Below are 18,269 nucleotides of genomic sequence, written 5' to 3' on the forward strand. Positions count from 1 at the left end.
AATGTGCGCAAAATAACCCCTGCACATTCCGGAAGACGCGTTCTTTCATGACGCAGAGAAATTTTGAATTGAAATTAGTCTGTAAAATACTATTTTTTTTCAAAATGTAAAGACAGTTTTGAATTATAAGTCTCCATTTCGGTAACAGGACCAACATTGTTCTTCGAATTACAAATGACGTATTTTGAATTAAATGATTGAAATAACATGCAAAACTGCACCTCATGTTTCCGAGAACGAGACCTGCTTTGAATTAGGTGGGATTTTCAATTAACAAATTTTGAATTATCGAGGTTCTACTGTAAATGCAAACAGGAAAAGCAGCAGAGACGGATGAGATATGTGTGGAAATGATCACGACAGCAGGACCTCTCGGTTTACATTGGTTATATCGCCTGCTAAGGTGTATATGGAGGAAAAAGCAAGTACCTGATGACTGGTGTAAAGGTGTCACAATGCCAGTATTTTACAAAAGGGGACAGGAAGGTATGTCACAATTATCGAGGATGTACACTGTTGTCATAAGTAGCCAAAATATTGGAGAATAATAAAACGAGGATGAGTGGAAGGGCGGAAAGAAATTTACAAGAGCAGTACAGATTTAGACAGAGCAGGTCAACGATAGACCCTATATATATGTTGCGATTACAGATGGAAAAACATTCCGATTCCGGAAAAGATCTGGTGATGGTATTCCTCGATCTGGAGAAGGCATACAATTGTTTTAATAGAGAAAAGGTGTGGGAAACCATTATCAAGAAATGGATGTGGAAGGCAATCACGGAAACTAGTGAAAGCAATGTTCCAGTTGTGTCCAGACTCCAGTGGGGAGAACAGATTGGTTTAGGAACAAAACTGGACAAAGACTGGGCAGTGTATTCTCTCCAATTACGTTTCTTATGGTTATAGGCGATATCCTAAAGGAAACAGAGGCACCATATGGAGGCCTTATGAAAATACGGTTGTTTGCAGATGACTCAGTGCGGCTTTAAACGACAACATTGAGAAATATGGTATGAAAAAAGAATAGCAAAACAGTGGTGATGACAAGACGAGAAAGAGAAGGCAAAGGAATCATTAGTATCAGGGATCAAAATCTTAAGACTGTTGAAGACTTCAAACATTTCCTAAGTGATATAACGCAAGATTGGATAACGACGTCAGCAGAAAGGTACAAGTGGGATATACATTCCACCAGAATGAAAGGAACCTGGTGTTGAACAGAGAAGTTACAATAAAATGAAAGGACATAATGTACAAGATGTACTCTACTCCCACATTCCCGTATGCATCAGAGACTTGCATTTTTGACAGCAATAAATCACAGTAAATTTCACACCAGTGAGATGAAGTTCCCAAGGAGTACAGAAAGGAAGAATAACTGAGTGATAAGATTAAGAATAAATTGGGATGGTTTGGACATGTCATGAGGATGGAGGAGGGAAGGATACCAAAACAAGTGCTAGAGGCTCAGATAGATGGAAATGAAATGGCGTATGGCTTTTAGTGCTGGAAGTGTCCGAGACATGTTCGGCTCGCCAGGTGCAGGTCTTTCAAGCTGACGCCCTTAGGCGACCTGCACGTCATGATGAGGATGAAATGATGATGAAGACGACACATACACCCAGTCCCCGTGCCAAAGAAATTAACCAATGATGGTTAAAATTCCCGACCCTGCCGGGAATCGAACCCGGGACCCCCTGTGACCAAAGGCCAGCACGCGAACCATTTAGCCATGGAGCCGGACAGATAGATGGAAAGAGGGCAAGAGGGAGGATTGGACTGGAATACAATTACTGAAGAGGAGTGGTGGAAGGAGAGGTAACACCATGACCTGGAGGAGCCTGACAAGGGGAAATTATGATAACGACATGTCAAATATTGTTTTCTGGGTGGAAGTGTATTATATAGCATTGAATCAACATCTCAACAACAATTACTGTTGCCACAGTTGAGTTGGTAAACTGTTCTCTGTTTAAATTCGCTCAGAGGGCATCGAGAACTTACCGTACTGTAGCTATTTCCTCCAGTGATTTCCTCTACCCCCCACTAAATCCCCCAGAACACCGCTACTTCTTGTTCACTGCTAATTTCTTGTCCCTCTCCCCAACTTCCAATTCCCAAACACCGCTACAGCATCGTAGGTGGTAAGAGGGGACAGATCTTCCACGAGCCTAAAGAAAAATTTTACATCAAATTAACAGTTATACACTAGACTTCACTGCAATACAACAAGTTACAGTTTCACAAAGGAATAATTATACATCTCTTTACTGTTGTATTAAGAAAGAGCACATGTTTGTGGTAGGTTTAATTCTCAGAAAGCAGATGGATTTCCAGGCCTAGAGATTACCAATCTCAGGGAAGTTTCAATTACAGCCTTATCTCGGCGCATGCACCCACAGAAAAAAAAAAAAACCCGATGAAGAAACATTATTGTGATGACTGTTCCTTAAAGGGGTCACCAGCTCCACAAAGCAGAAGGAGGACTACTCCTATGATGAATTCGTAGTAATAGTGTGATTCTGAAGAAACATACATGCAACATTTTGCACAGTACATTTTCAGGTGATGATAATAGAAAGTGAGTATGATTATGTGCACAGTGAAAGTGTTGGGAGGGTGAATAGCAATGTGGACAGGAATCCTTTCTATCATCCACCAGCTCCAAAATTTAGAGGAAAACTATGTTATGTCTTCTTTAAATATTTCGTTCAATAATGATTTCTTAATAAGCAGTAACATCAAACTAATCTCTCAAGTAGATGGCAAGCTGCTAAGGCATGTGATAGAGATGACCCAAGTGCAAAAGCTGTTTGATGTTGTACGCTTCAATGCAAAGGATCACTTATTCTTATCTAGCCTACTTCAATCCACTGCTGGATATAGGTCTCTTCCATCGTCTTCGGTCTTGAGCCACTTGGAACCAGCGTGTTCCAGCCAACAGCTTTATGTCGTTGAGCCATACATCATTCAAAATGTACTTTGCGAGTTTTGTCATATTTCATTGACATCCCTTGATATAGATGTTGATTCCCATAGGGAACCTGAAATATTTGTCCCAAATGAGTAAATTTATAATACCAGTATAAATGGTCCTTTCTCGGACATTACAAATTTTCCAGCCAACTCATTCCTGGTTGCTACCATCTTAGTGGGTGTACGATTTACTAACTCATGAGCCCAACTTTAGCACACTGGGGCAAAATGCTGGCAACCAGGAATGAGTTAGCTGGAAAATGTATAATGTCCAACAACAGACCATTCATATTGGTATATAAATTTACTCATTCAGGACAAATATTTCAGGTTCCCTATGGGAATAGACATCCATATCATCTCATGGCCAGGCAGGCATCAATTTTTGGTAATGAGACAAAAGTCTCTCATAGTGCATCGCCACTGCCGGTGGCTTCAGGTAGCCTACGCAGTGACCTCCATGGTATGCGTCTTGGTGGGTGTGCTAAGTACCAACTGATGAGCCCGACTTAGCACACGGGGGCAAAATGCTGGCAACCAGGAATGAGTTAGCTGGAAAATTTATCATGTCCAATAACGGACCTTTCATATTGGTATTGTCATCCCTTCTCATGAAAAACGAACAGAGTGGTCGCACGTGTTAAGGAGGCGCGTGGGTTCGAGCCCCACCGTGGTTCTCTCTGCGGTTCCCCATTTCCACTTCTAGAGAAATAACGTGCCAGTTCGTATTCGTGGGCCACAACTTCACTCACCATCATTCACTTCATCTGCCTCAGCTCCTCAACTGAGGTTGGCATGCGGCCATAGAAATCTCATCAAACTGCTATTTCCTATTGTCAAGTTCTCCATGTTGTAGGCATCGTCCATAAAGCACATGTGAATTTGGCTCTTTTACAAGTTGCTTCACATCACTGTGACACGATGGCGATGATAGCAAGCAGCCGTACAGTACGGCCCCACCATTTGCCTGCTGAAATTAGGAAACCAACTTCAGGGCTGCTGATAGCGGGGTTCCAAGCTACTATCTCCTGAATGCAACCTCACAGCTGCGCGCTCCTAACAGAGAAGACAAATTTAAGTACAATCACTGATTTGGTGAGGAAGGGGAGCAGGTGAGAGCACTTAAAAATATACCAGAACCGTACAAGGAAGGCTGTGGAAAAACACCTGTGCACAAGAAGAAACAGATCGAGTACGAAAACAGTGAACTGGTAGAGTTGCGGCATTTGACAGGTTTCAATGAAACTAGAGTTATCTAACAGAAATTACATCAAAGCCATAATTCATTTCAACTCGGGACAACCTTGGGGATAGATAACGAAGCCACCATTATTAGCACTTTCAAACTGATACTTGAAAGATACACCAATTAGGTTAAGGCATATGTTGAGGGAAGCAGAAGAGAAGGAGAAGGTGGTAGTGTTTCACGTTGGTACCTAAAGCAATATGTGTGGGGTCTGGTAAATGCAGCGTGGGTGATGTTCAAGGAAGCAGAGTTTGTTTCCAGTGGAATCCTGTGTGGTAAGGAAGGTAATTGGGGATTTAAATGAGACTACGGAGCGGGTATATGGGAAAATGGGAGTGAGATTTATATATTCTAATGGGTGGGTAGGAGATAGGGAACTGCACTGAGATGGCCTTCACTTAAACCGCAGTGGTACGTATAAGTTAGGAAATTTGTTTGGCAGGTTTATAGGGAGGTACATTCAGAGAAACAGGGTGGCCCAGGAAGTGGTCATAAGGGTACAGGGATCTGGAAATCAAGTAGGGATGACATAACAATGTTAGTGTTGAACTGTAGAAGTATTGTACAGAAAGGAATAGAATTAAGCAAATTTCATAGATATATACTTACCAGATATTGTAATCATGGATGAGAAATTACATGATGGAAGCAAAAATTTCCTCACATAACTAGAGTGTGTGTCGTAGAGATAAGATAGGAATGGTAGGATGGGGAGTATTCATTCTGGTGAAAGAGGAATTTGTAAGCTATGAAAAAGTTAAAGATGACAAACATGAAATTCTAGGTGTAAGCTTCATCTCTAAAGATAATTAGCAAATTGAAGCCTTTGGAGTGTACAGACCGGGAAAAGGTAGAGCTGATGCTGCTTCAGAATTATTTGATAAGATAATCAGCTATGTGGAAAACTATATGGAAAGAAAGGTGATTGTAGTGGGTGACCTCAATTTACCAAATGTCACTTGGAAAGGTAATGCAAACGACAGGAAGCACGACCAACAAATGGCAAATAAGTTAATATCGGAAGGATAGCCGATTCAGAATGTGATGGAACCAACTACAGGGAAGAATATCCTGGAAGTGGTGCTGGTAAAAACAGATGAGCTTGATACAGAAACCCAAATAATACACTCATGTTCATAAAAACTACAACACCTTGAAAGACTAGATATAGGAAGTTCATATTCACAGGACATGTGCATCAGTATGTTCTGAAGAAATGATTAGGATTTCAACCATGTCGGCCCTCAGGTTTAAGGTCCACATCGATACTTCGGAGTACCACCACCGACTGGCAAAATGTGTTTGCGGCTCTCGTCGTCGCTATAAACCAAGGGTAATGGATCACTGTGACGAGCAAATTGTGCAGGATGCCTCACACATGTATGTGAAAACCGCACTGACAAATGAGTGAGTTTGAAAGAAGGCGCATTATTGACATGAGAGAACGTGATGCATCCATCCGGAAAATTGCTGCTCGTGTGGGACGAATTGTGTCGGCAGTGCAACGGTTGTGAACACAACTATTCACAGAAGGCCGTAGAACATTATGAGATGGGTCTGGTTGTACCACCCACGCGACCCATCGAGAAAATTGACACCTCATCTCAATGGCATTGCAGGACAGATCTGCATCCTCCTCAGATCTGGCGCAACAGTAGAACATAACACATCGTACACTATCAGGAATGACAAGCCGTCGGCGTTTATTATGGTCTGGATTACCAGCGCATTGTCCACTTCTCTGCCTACCACTGACTAAGGTGCATAAACATGCTAGACTGCAATAGTGTATGGAACGACGTCACTGGGGACAGGAACGGCAGCAGATAGTGTTTTCGGACAAATCCAGGTTCCGTTTGTTTGAAAATGATGGCTGCAATGGGTTCACCGCAGACGGGGGAGAGACATCACCTTGACTGCATTTGCACTCGACATACAGCACTAACTCAAGGTATTATGGTGTGGGGTGCTATTGGGTACAACCACAAATCACAGATGGTGCACGTCCAAGGAAATGTCACCAGTTTGACCTACGTGAATGACATCGTGCGACCCGTAGCCATACCCTTTCTGCACGACACCCCAGGCACCATATTTCAGCAGGACAACACGCGACCACATGTTGCTGCAAGAACACGTGCCTTCTCATTGTCACAGGATGTCAGACTGTTGCCCTGGCCCCCACGATCACCGGACTTGTCGCCAATTGAAAATGTGCAGGATATGGTGAAGTGACGTGTGCGGTGCTGTGACCCAATGCCAACAACCAATGATGAACTGTGGAACCAGGTGAATGCAGCATGGATGGCTATACCCCAGGACACCATTCGCACCTTATACGTGTCGATGCCATCACATATGGACTAAGTTATCAGTGCCCATGGAGAACCCAGAGCCTACAAAGCAACAGGACAAATGCTGAACCAAGGCGACTGAAATGCTAATCGTTTCTGCAGAACGTACTAATGAACATGTCCTGTGAATGTGAACTTCCCATCACCAGTCTTCCCAGGTGTTCTTTTTTATGAACATGAGTGTAGATGGTATTAGTGATCACAAAGCTGTTCTTGTAATAGTTAAAAATAAATGTGATAGAAAGGAAGGTCTTAAAGGTAGGACTATTAGGCAAGTACCATATGGCTGATAAAAAAGGCATGAGGGAATTTTTAAAAAACGAACATGATTGGTGGAAAACAGTAAATAGAAATGTAAACAGACTCTGGGATAGGTTTAAAGCAATTGTAGAGGAATGTCAAAACAGGTACGTCCCTGTAAAGGAATGGTTTAGACCCACCTTATTATAATATAGAGAAGTGAAGAGGCTAAGAAACAGGTGCAGGTTGGAAACAAATATAGTTAGAAATGGTTGTGGAAGAAATGGAAGGAAACAGAATCTAGCAAAGAAGTCAGCTAAGGATAACTTGACCAAGCTCGATAGCTGCAGTCGCTTAAGTGCGGTCAGTATCCAGTATTCGGGAGATAGAAGGTTCGAACCCCACTGTCGGCAGCCCTGAAAATGGTTTCCCGTGGTTTCCCATTTTCACTCCAGGCAAATGCTGGGGCTGTGCCTTAATTAAGGCCATGGCCGCTTCCTTCCCATTCCTAGCCCTTTCCTCTCCCATCGTCGCCAAAAGACCTATCTGTGTCGGTACGACGCAAAGCAAAAATGATAACTTGATGGCAACCATACAAATTTCAGTGAAAATTGGAAAGCCATGCATAGGTACTTTAAGGCAGAAACAGGTTCCAAGGACATTGCAGGAATCCTTAATGAACAAGGGGAGTGTATATGAGGGGATCTTCAGAGGGCAGAATTATTAAGTTAGCAGTATTTACAAATTGATGGTTACAAGGATAATGTCCAGATAGAGGAGGTGACTAATACTAACGAACTATTTAAATTTACCTACGATAATGAGATTCACAATAAGATACAAAAGTTAAAAACTACAAAACCATTTGGAATTGATAAGATTTCTAGGGATATATGAAGGACAATGGGTTGGGATACAATACCATTTCTGAAGTACTTATTTCATTATCGTTTGCATGAAGCAGCTATACCAAATGAATGGAGAGTTGCTCCAGTAGCCTTTGTGTACAAAGGAAAGGGTGATAGACATAAAGGTGAAAATTACACGCCAGTCAGTTTGACATGCATTGCATGTAAGCTTTGGGAAAGCATTCTTTTGGATTATATTAGACATGTTTGCAAAATTAATAACTGGTTTGATAGAAGGCAGTTTAGGAAAGGTTATTCCAATGAAGCTCAACTTGTAGGATTCCAGCAAGATATAGCAGATATCCTGAATTCAGGAGGTCATATAGACTATTGCGATTGACCTATCTCAGGCATTTGATAGGTGTATCATGGAAGACTACTGGCAAAAATGAGTGCAATTGGACTTGACAAAGAGTGACTGAATGGGTTGCTATATTTCTAGAAAATAGAATTCTGAGAATTAGAGTAGGCGAAGCTTTATCTGACCCTGTAATAATTTAGAGCAGAATTCCTCAAGGCAGTATTATTGGACCTTTATGTTTTCTTATATTCATCAATGATGTGTAAATACATGGAATCAGAGATAAGGCTTTTCACGGATGATGATATTCTGTATAGAGTAATAAATAGGTGCAAAACGACCTCGATAATATTGTGAGATGGACAGTAAATGTGGTTAAAAGTGAGGTTCTTATTTTCACAAATAGGAAAAGTCCACTCAGTTTTATTTACTGCATTGATGGGCTGAAAGTTCCCCATGGGTTTCATTGAAAGTACAACCCTATGGGTTTCATTGAAAGTACAATAAATGCTAATGGTGAGGTTGCAGACCTCTTAGTTAATATAAGGAGAGGTCTTCATTGGGGTAATCACATCAATGTCATTGTAAACAAAGGGAACAGTTCACTGCACATGGTTATGAGGTTACTTAAGGGCTGTAGTAAGGATGTAAAGGAGAGGGCATGTAAGTCTCTGGTAAGACCCCAACTAGAGTATGGTTCCAGTGTATGGGACCCTCACCACTATTACTTGATTCAAGAACAGGAAAAAATCCAAAGAAAAGCAGTTCAATTTGCTCTGGGTGACTTCCGACAAAAGAGTAGCGTTACAAAATTGTTGCATAGTTTGGGCTGGGAGGACTTGGGGGTAAGGAGATGAGCTGCACAACTGGGTGGTGTGTTACAATTTACAAACTTCATCCTATAGACCCGTATTGATACAGGTTAAATAAAGAAACTAATGTTACTTTACAAAGGAAAAATTAAATGTATCCTCCTTATTTAATGCAAAACATTATTCCATTATTAGATGTAGCGATAAAATTCAAATATGTTTGACTCGTTTGAGCCATCTTCAGTGAAATAAGAGGGGGTTAGTGTAATCTACATAACACAACCTAAAAACGTGCTACAACCATTATGAAGGGAAAAAAGAAAAAACAATAGAGACATGACTGAAATAAAAACAATAACAACATACAATATTTACATCACTGGATGGAGCAATAAAGAACTTGCTGAGACAAAATCAGTGTTTAAAGGTTAATATAAAACTTAATTGAATCAAAAAAATTTGCTAAAACTAACAAGAAAATAAAATTTTAAAAATGATACAAACGGAAACGAAACAATAAGTGCTAATGGTGAGGTTGCAGACCTCTTAGTCTAAAAATTTCAGTTTGATAACAATTCAAACACAAGATGAAATCACTGTGTTGAAAATTCAGGCTGACAGTCTGTCTTCGTAGAAACATCACCGCGAATGGCTAGAAGGGGAGCGAAAAAGCTTGAGAAACCAAGTTTGAGAGGAGACAACGTGCCAAGTGAAATGTATGTGATAAGTGATGGAAAAACCGCTGATGAATTCAAAATTTCAGAATACCAGCATTCTCAATTTAGCGGCCCTGTTCGCAAAGATTGTTCCAATGTTGGCTAGGTGTATTGGCCTTAATTTAAATGGTCAGGAGGGCAGCGACTAAACTGAGAAGGTGCGATAGAGAAGTAACAGGTGCATGGTAAACTGTAAGTGACCATAGTGGAAACCGTCAATGAAGTTCCAATCTGTAATGGAAAAAATTAGGTTGTGTGAAAAACTTTGGCTGATAAGTAACAAATGTGAAATGGGTGTGAAGAAATCTTTATAAACTTCCGGTACTTAAAAGGTGGTTGTCCTCTCGAACCAGACTGGCATACCGTTAGGTTTAACGGTCCACCCAATCAAGTGAAGTGTATTGATTGGGTGGATCATTAAACCTAAAATTCGTTCTTAATTGTAGGTGTTATGTTCCCAGCTGTCAGTGGAAAGATGGCGTGGAATTACATTAATAGATGAATGAGTTTGAGTGGTGCCTTTAAAAGTAGATAAGATCAAACCATGAAGTAAAGTTGGAATTCAATAGGATAAATTGGTGAAAATATTTGTTTATACGAAGGGGAGTTAGGATTGGAATAACTTACCAACAGAGATGTTCAATAAATTTCCAATTTCTTTGCAAGAATTAAAGAAAAGCCTAAGAAAATAACACATAGGGAATCTGCCACCTGGGTGACTGCCCTAAATGCACAACAATAGGGATTGATTGAAGCTGACTTTTCATATGATTTACCATATTTTCTTGTGTATTAACCCCCCCCCGGCTTTTCAAGACAAAGGAAATGAAAAAAATAATTTCACCTACAGACCCCCCCAACGTAATTCGTCAGAGAATGACGACGATTCCGCTTCGAACGGGTACAAGTCTTATTGCAGCTCTGATGACATCGTACAAATTTGTGATTAGTTTCGTCCGTACGACCTATGCAATGAAAACTCGTCGAATCCACGCGGTACACCTTTGTTTCGTAGTTAAGAAATGTCTGCCTCTGTAGCGTAGGTCTACTGCAGCTCTGATGACGTCACACAAATAGATGAATAGGCCTAGCTTCGTGTCCAACCCGCGCATTGCAAGCATGCATCAGTCATGCTATACGTCTGTGTTTTACAGTTAATAATGTCCGCCAGCGTAATGGTTAGCACAATTACTTGCTGTTTTCAGGGGTCTGACTTCGATTCCCGGTACCGTACTGCCAGAGATTTACGAATGGCAGGAAGGTTGATATGCGGTAAAAGCGGTACATGTAACTTTCCTCCACTGGGGGTGTGTCTAAAAAGAGCTGTACCACCTCAGGATGAGGAAACGAGTTTACTTTAGTTGAAAAATATTCGCGGTTGTTGCTATTTATACAGCAGGCAAGATCATTAACAAAGTGGTCGTTTAATATCTCGTAACTCGGGCCAATATAGGTATATATTTGGAGAGAGGTAAGTTTAAAACGTGATAAAAGCTATCCAATTGAAACGTTTGTTTTACCCGCCAACGTACCGAATAATAATAATAATAATTTTATGTCCCCACGTACTTTAAATGATTTTCGGGGAGCCAAACAAAACATATTAGGGTATGCGTTAATAAAAAAGGAGACAACGAATGTACAGAATTAAACATTATGATAATAAAATGCATTACCGCCACACCTGTAGATATCCATAAATGCAGTATATTTTTCTGTTATTTATTTTTATTCTTTCCGTCAAGGAACTTTTGGCACTATCAGGGCGATAATATACCTAACCTAAACAATATGGTCTGTTTTATCTCATGGTTAGCTGTTTACGTAAATCCGGATGTGATATATGTAGAGAACAAGCATGAAATGTACTTAAAAATAAGGGTCTGTGTTTCAACAGCCGCAGTTATCAAAAGAATGTTTCCAATTACTATGTATTACATTCGGAAGTACAACTCGTAACATATGCTAGTTATCAGCAGATGGTTTGGCATGCCTTCTACAGTACGGCTTTATTCGGAAGGAGTGGCTTCTGCTACATATACACCAACTGGGAATACCAGAGACCATTTCCAGAAACCATTTGGGAATAGATTCACACTGTTTAGACTCTACAGACCGGAACAAAATTCGTTTTAAAAAGTTCAAAAAGACGGGACCTCGTATCCTCTCCATTGCAGAGCATGGCTGAAAGAAAATTGAATGAAGCACGGCTGACGCGACTGGCGAGATGGCAGTGAAGATGATGTCACTTGAATTGCCGACACGCCGGTAGCAGGGCAGGGAAGTTGGCGGCGCAAGGCGATAATTCAAATGAAAGCAGGGATCAGGTTTACTGTATGATTACTGAAAGAGACAAATGATTTAATTAATAACAACACGACACCCGTTTCCCTTTTTTCTACGGGGTCGAGTATGAAGTGAGACGAATCTTCGTAGCAAGTTTTTACGACCGTATGCCCTTCCTGACGTCAACCTCACCAGAGGAATTAATGAGATGTAATGAAAGATGTGATCTGAATAACTAAAATGGACTTTTATATGTACCGTAGGTCTAAAAGTCGTGTTCACCATTTATTGTCTTTTTTACGTTTAGAAATACTGCCTTCCGACGAAAATACGCAGTATAACGTAAACACATTCTAAGTTTGTTAAATAATAGCATAGAATGTTTACACGTACAATTTATAGCCTAGAAATCGTGTGTTCACTGCACAAAATTTTGAGGTTATCGCATATTGGACCCCCCTTTACTATTTTTGGCTGTAAAAGTGGAGAAAAAAAGAGGTCTAATACGCGAGTAAATACGGTACATTGATACCATTGCCTGCTGTCCATGTCACAACATAGTTTAAGTCCCCCTGCATTCGCTGACAATCCTGCAACACATTTACTACTCTATACATCGTCTGCAAATATCCTTATGTGATTCCAGTTCTTTACGCATATCATGTATTTATATAAGAAAACAAAAGTTCCAATAACACTGCCCCATGGGACCCCCGTCTTAATCATTACGGGATCAGATAACACTTCGCCTACTCTAATTCTCCGAGATCTATATTGAAGAAATTTAGCCACCCATTCAACCACTCGTTCGTCAAATCCAACAGCCCTCATTTTGATCAGTAAACTCCTACGATCAAACCTATCAATAGTCAGAGAGGGAGAGAAATTGCCCCTAAAGATGCATGTTCTGGTCTACACCATACAATGAATGCATAGACCAAGGGGAAACCATCACCTTACACTCCCCAAGTAAACTCACGACTAGTCAGGCAGGGCTTCGCAGGTCATCCAGTGAAGTCAGCACCTGGAATGCACAAAGTGCGGTCAGTAGGAAACATGAACGTGGTCCGGATATAACAGGTTTGGCAGAAACAATAGAGAGGACAAAGCGATAGAAGTGAAAGTGAACTGTTAACAAATAAACCATCTACAAATGCCATTATAAATGTGGAAGATATAGAAAACACAATCCCTCCAAGTCTACAACCCCAAATCAGCCAGTGATGAAGAGGATATACACAAAGTCTATAATAATTTAGAAGACCTGTAAACTGAAAACATGGTTCAGTGACAACATATTTGTAACTTCAAAGCTTTTCAGTCTGTCAAACACACAAGATAAATTTTTTTTGCTAGTTGCTTTACGTAGCACCGACACAGATAGGTCTTATGGCGACGATGGCACAGGGAAGGGCTAGGAGTGCGAAGGAAGCGGCCATGGCGTTAATTAAGGTACAGCCCCAGCATTTGCCTGGTGTGAAAATGGGAAACTACGGAAAACCATTTTCAGGGCTGCCGACAGTGGGGTTTGAACCTACTATCTCCCCAATATAAATATTACACTACTGAAAATCTGAAAAACATTATTAAACAAGGAATTAAAATACACACTAACAAATATGCCTCGCTTCTTTCTTTTCAGACCAACTTTGCTTTACAGGAGCAAAAGCTGGGTGGACTCAGGATATCTTATTCATAAGTTAGAAGTAACAGACATGAAAGTAGCAAGAATGATTGCTGGTACAAACAGGTGGGAACAATGGCAGGACGGTACTCGGAATGAGGAGATAAAGGCTAATTTAGGAATGAACTCGATGGATGAAGCTGTACGCATAAACCGGCTTCGGTGGTGGGGTCATGTGAGGTGAATGGAGGAGGATAGGTTACCTACGAGAATAATACACTCTGTTATGGAGGGTAAGAGAAGTAGAGGGAGACCAAGACGACGATGGTTAGACTCGGTTTCTAACGATTTAAAGATAAGAGATATAGAACTAAATGAGGCCACAACACTAGTTACAAATCGAGGATTGTGGCGACGTTTAGTAAATTCTCAGAGGCTTGCAGACTGAACGCTGATAGTCATAACAGTCTATAATGATAATGTATGTATGTATGTATGTATGTATGTATGTATGTATGTATGTCTTTCTTTTCACAGGCATGTTGCAGTGTAATGTGGGTGTTCGACAGACTGAACAGCTTTCACCTGAGTCGACAATGGAAAGTGTGGCTTCCTTGTCAACAAAAGAAAATTACATACTGTATACCAACTGCGTCAGCAACATACAGACACAATGGTTTAGAAATGAAACTGGACTAAGACAGGCAAGTGTGCTTGGATAAAGGAATAGGGAGGTGAAGGTATTACTCTTTGCAGATGAACATTGTGGTCTGAGGAACAAACAACAAAGTGCAATAACAACCTGATGCAATGAAAGTATGGTATGAAAATCAATGGAGAGTGTACCGGGCGGTACACCTCTACACCGTTTATTTAAAGGTTGCGCCAGTTGAAACTCCTCTTCTGGAGGAAGGTTGAACTTTATCTACTCTATTAATTCTCTACTTTCTCAGAAGATGTCACCACGGGGAAAATTTTGAGTTTTTGAACTGTGTCACTTTTGATGTGTTTTTGTTTCGCTTGAAGTAAGAAGTGTGAACTTTCTATTCTAGAGGACACTACTGAAGATCAACAATAGCGCACCCTAGTGCGGAGTCAAAGAACTATTTTGTTGGAGAAAATTTTATTTCAAAAGTTTGTTTCTTGTTAAATTTCTTTCTGTTATTGTTTAAGTTGGCTGTATACCCCTCTTTTTCCCCTTGTTTTAGATTTATCCAATCCCGAATTTCTCTTAGTAATTTCTGACCAATCTGGTGTATCTTCCCCCAACTTGTATCTGTTGCGGGGTCCTATCCAATAAAAACATTGTGGGCGGGTGTTTTCATTCCCCTAACGCCTAGAAACTTCCGCGAGAGTATATAAACTGCTGATTTTAGGGTCTCCGGGCCACTTCTGTTCCATCTTTCAGTGTATTAAGTACATAGCAGGAGGCGGGAAGCGCCTCTTTCCTCGGCGGCGGTCAACAATAAGGTAATGGCCGATTAATAAATTTTTTCTTTTCTTGCTCAGCAGTTTAACTTTCGGGGCGGGTTCTAAGCGTTCAACCATGTAACCATTTCCTAAAATGTAAAAACAACTGGTATCTATTCTATTTTAAAACGACATATCGGGATAGAGAGTGCTTAACCCTCTCGAGCTCCCACTCACATCGTCTTGAGGTGAACTTATTCTCTCAACCTATTCTTCCGTAATGTAATGTAAATTGCTATTAAGTCACCTCTGTAGTATGGGATTAGCCCTTGTAATAACGGCCTAGTGCCAAAGTAGGTTTTAAAATCAAAGTGTATTAGGAGTGCAAGTTCGCCTCCTCTCAAATTGTTTTAGAGGTCATTCAATTAACCTGCTTTTCATTTAATAGACCTCAGTAGATTGGGTATTTTACCCCTGTGTTTATGTCCGTTGAGGACAACTTGAAGGTGGAGTTTGGTGTGGCCTAGGAGAGGCTTAAATTAAAGAGTGTGTGGCTCTTTTGGAAACGGAGTGTTGTATGCCTCGAGGAGGCTTTACTGTGTAATTTGGAGCAAGTGCTCCAGGGTTTGATTGGGGTCTTCTGCCCCTTTGTTAAAATTTGTATATCGGAAAGTTGGGCTAGTTGCTCAAAAATTGTGAACTCAGGGCTCGAAGCCCAAACTCTGTAATCCCTGTAATTGTACATTTCAAATTGTGTTTCGGCTACTAAGTACCTGTTCTTTGTTATTACTTAATATTGAAAAGGAAATATAACCTTGTTAACTTTTACATTAACTTTGATTCCGTAGTTTGAGACCCATTCACGCCCGCACCTTCTTACACCTCTACCTACCACCAAAACTCGGTAACAGAGAGAAAAGCAACACTATGATGATAGATCAAGAGAAGGAAAGGCATTATGAAAATTAGTGGTCAAAGCCTTGAAATTGTTGACAGTTTCAAATACCTAGGGAGAAAATTCATGCAGAATACGAGGCTGGACATGGAGATTAGCAGCAGGGAAGGAACCTTGTCTGCAATAAGGAAGTGTAAAGAGATAGTGTACAAGTAGGGAGGAGAGGAGAATTCAAGCCAGGGAAATGAAATGGGATACCTACGAAGCATCATAGGAAAGACAAAGACACACATTTTGAGAAACGAATATGTGAGAAAGGTCAGGATGGGAAACCTCAATGAGAGAAGATAGTTGGACATGTAAAGAGGATGGAGGAGGAAAGAATACAACAGATGACAGAGATACAGTCTGAAGGAAAGAGAGTGACAGCGAGACCTGGAGCAAGATGGAGGATTCCATAAAGAGGAGAGCAAGAACAAGAAACCTGGACTGGGACAAAATGGTGGAAGGATGATGATAATGATTGTTATCATTATTTTGCATATGGCTATAGGAATACGTACAGAATTAGACAATAAATATATAACATACCAACTGATGTACCCATGCTCTGCTACAGAATTGCAGATGAAGTCGTGTACACATACCTCTTAAAAGTTACCCACAAACATGATGGGGAACTCACCCTCATGTGAAGACTGGGTTGGGGAGTTTGCATTGTAAAGGCAGACACTCACTCCCCACGTGCCTTTCCACATCCTCACTAAGACTGTCTTAAAGAATCCGCCAACCTGAAAAAAAAAAAAAAAAAAACCAGAGAGAGGAAAACGTACAAACTTTCAGATTTATTACTGCTGCCATTAGTTCCTGCAGCAACCCTTCGATATTACGGAATGATACACAGCCTACGTTACCAGGAATGATATCATTTTCAAAATGGTGAACGAAATTTCAAAATCGGTCCAGTACTTTTTGAGATTACCCCTTCCTAAGAAACAAACTCACAGACTCTCTTCATATACTGGTGTATATACGAGTATGTATACTGCAGTGAGGCCTACAGGATGATAAAGAAGAACATCAAGTTCATTCGACCACGGAGTTAATGATGGGTCGCTATGATCGCAGCAGACATTCTGAAAAGATGTCTTCCAGTATCTGCTGCAAAGTCACTAACAGTTATAATATACAATAATAAATGATTAATAATTAATTAATTAATTAAATAATTAATGAAACAGCACAACCACACCTGGTGTACCTTGGCTATGATGGAACTCAAAAAAGTCCCAAGCGAATAGGGATAAGTTCATACAGCAGCATCGACTGCCAGAATAATCAGACAGGTTAAGCTTTGATACACCCAGGACCAATTAACGCAATTGGATGAAGACTTTAAGAAGAACAACTCCAGAAACTTCTACAGGACCTTCAAACAAAACCTCAGGCACTATACCCCACCCAGCCTACACTTCAGGGGACCAGATGGGAACTTAGCCTATAATGACACAGACAACTGTCACTTATTGGCCAAATACTTTGAGAATCCCCTCAAAAATCAGATCAAAAATTATAATTTCCAATCCCCTCAAATGCGAGTCTTCTAAGACTTCCATTGTCTACCAAGACAGACCCAGATAACCAAACTCTCTTAGTCAAACAGAAGAAAAAGAAGAAGTAACAAACATCATCCAATCTTTGAAAAATAACGAAGTACAGGGAGAAGACGCAATACTTGCCAAACTATGGAAACAAGCCGGGGACAAAGCAATCACCAAGTTGACAGAGATCCTATGGAACATCTGGAAAACTGAGAGGCTACCATCTGCTCTGATCCACCCCTTACACAAGAAGGGTGACTTAACTGAAATGAACAACTATAGAGGAATCTCATTGATACCAGTTACCTACAAGATATTATCTAACACCTTATTGAACAAATTCTCAACTTGAAGTCAGTAGCAATGCATGTTTAACTAGCGGGTAAGAAGTATGTAGTCTCATTTGTTCACTTTACGAAAGCATAGGACGCAGTAGACTTAACTACCCTCAGGAGAATTCTGCAGGAAATGGGCCTGGACCAGAAGACCCACAACCTTATCCAAAAGACCCTGAGTAATACACGATTACAAGTTCAGAGGAGCATTCTTTAAGAAAGTTTTGAAATAAAAACAGGAGTCAGACAGTGAGATTGACTCCCCCCACTTCTTTTCAACTGTTCATTGGACAACGTCATCACAGAGTGGTGGAAATGACTGGAAGAACAAAAGATACCAAGTGGTATTTGCCTGGGACACAAATGGAAGGGGCTGCTAGTTGAATGTTTGGCGTTCGCAGATGACCTGGCACTTCTGGCGAACTCTGTAGAAGTAGCAGTGAAACAACTCAATGCACTTAAACACCAGGCTGCCAAGGAGGGATTACAGGTATCTCTACAAAAAACAAAATACTACAACCAATATCAGTGATACTCCCAGCAAACTACAGTTGGAACAGGG

At 40.7% G+C, this 18,269-nt stretch overlaps 1 long non-coding RNA gene across 5 annotated transcripts in view; it reads right to left on the minus strand.

Annotated features, from left to right (window-relative positions):
- Positions 1–1,891: 1,891 nt before the first annotated feature.
- Positions 1,892–18,269, minus strand: part of LOC136884701 (uncharacterized) — a 34,265-nt gene continuing 17,887 nt past the window's right edge. The window contains exons 5-7 of one of the 5 annotated variants that reach the window (XR_010861409.2): positions 16,457–16,562; positions 12,822–12,866; positions 1,892–2,174 (exon numbers count right to left, since the gene is read on the minus strand). This is a non-coding gene — a long non-coding RNA (uncharacterized lncRNA). Of the gene's footprint in view, positions 2,175–6,050; positions 6,622–11,996; positions 12,867–16,456; positions 16,563–18,269 lie in introns of those variants that run through there. The other 4 variants (XR_010861410.2, XR_010861412.2, XR_010861411.2 and 1 more) reach the window with 4 other exon arrangements.

Source organism: Anabrus simplex, chromosome 13 (genome assembly GCF_040414725.1).
Source record: "Anabrus simplex isolate iqAnaSimp1 chromosome 13, ASM4041472v1, whole genome shotgun sequence".
NCBI classification, from domain to species: domain Eukaryota; kingdom Metazoa; phylum Arthropoda; class Insecta; order Orthoptera; family Tettigoniidae; genus Anabrus; species Anabrus simplex.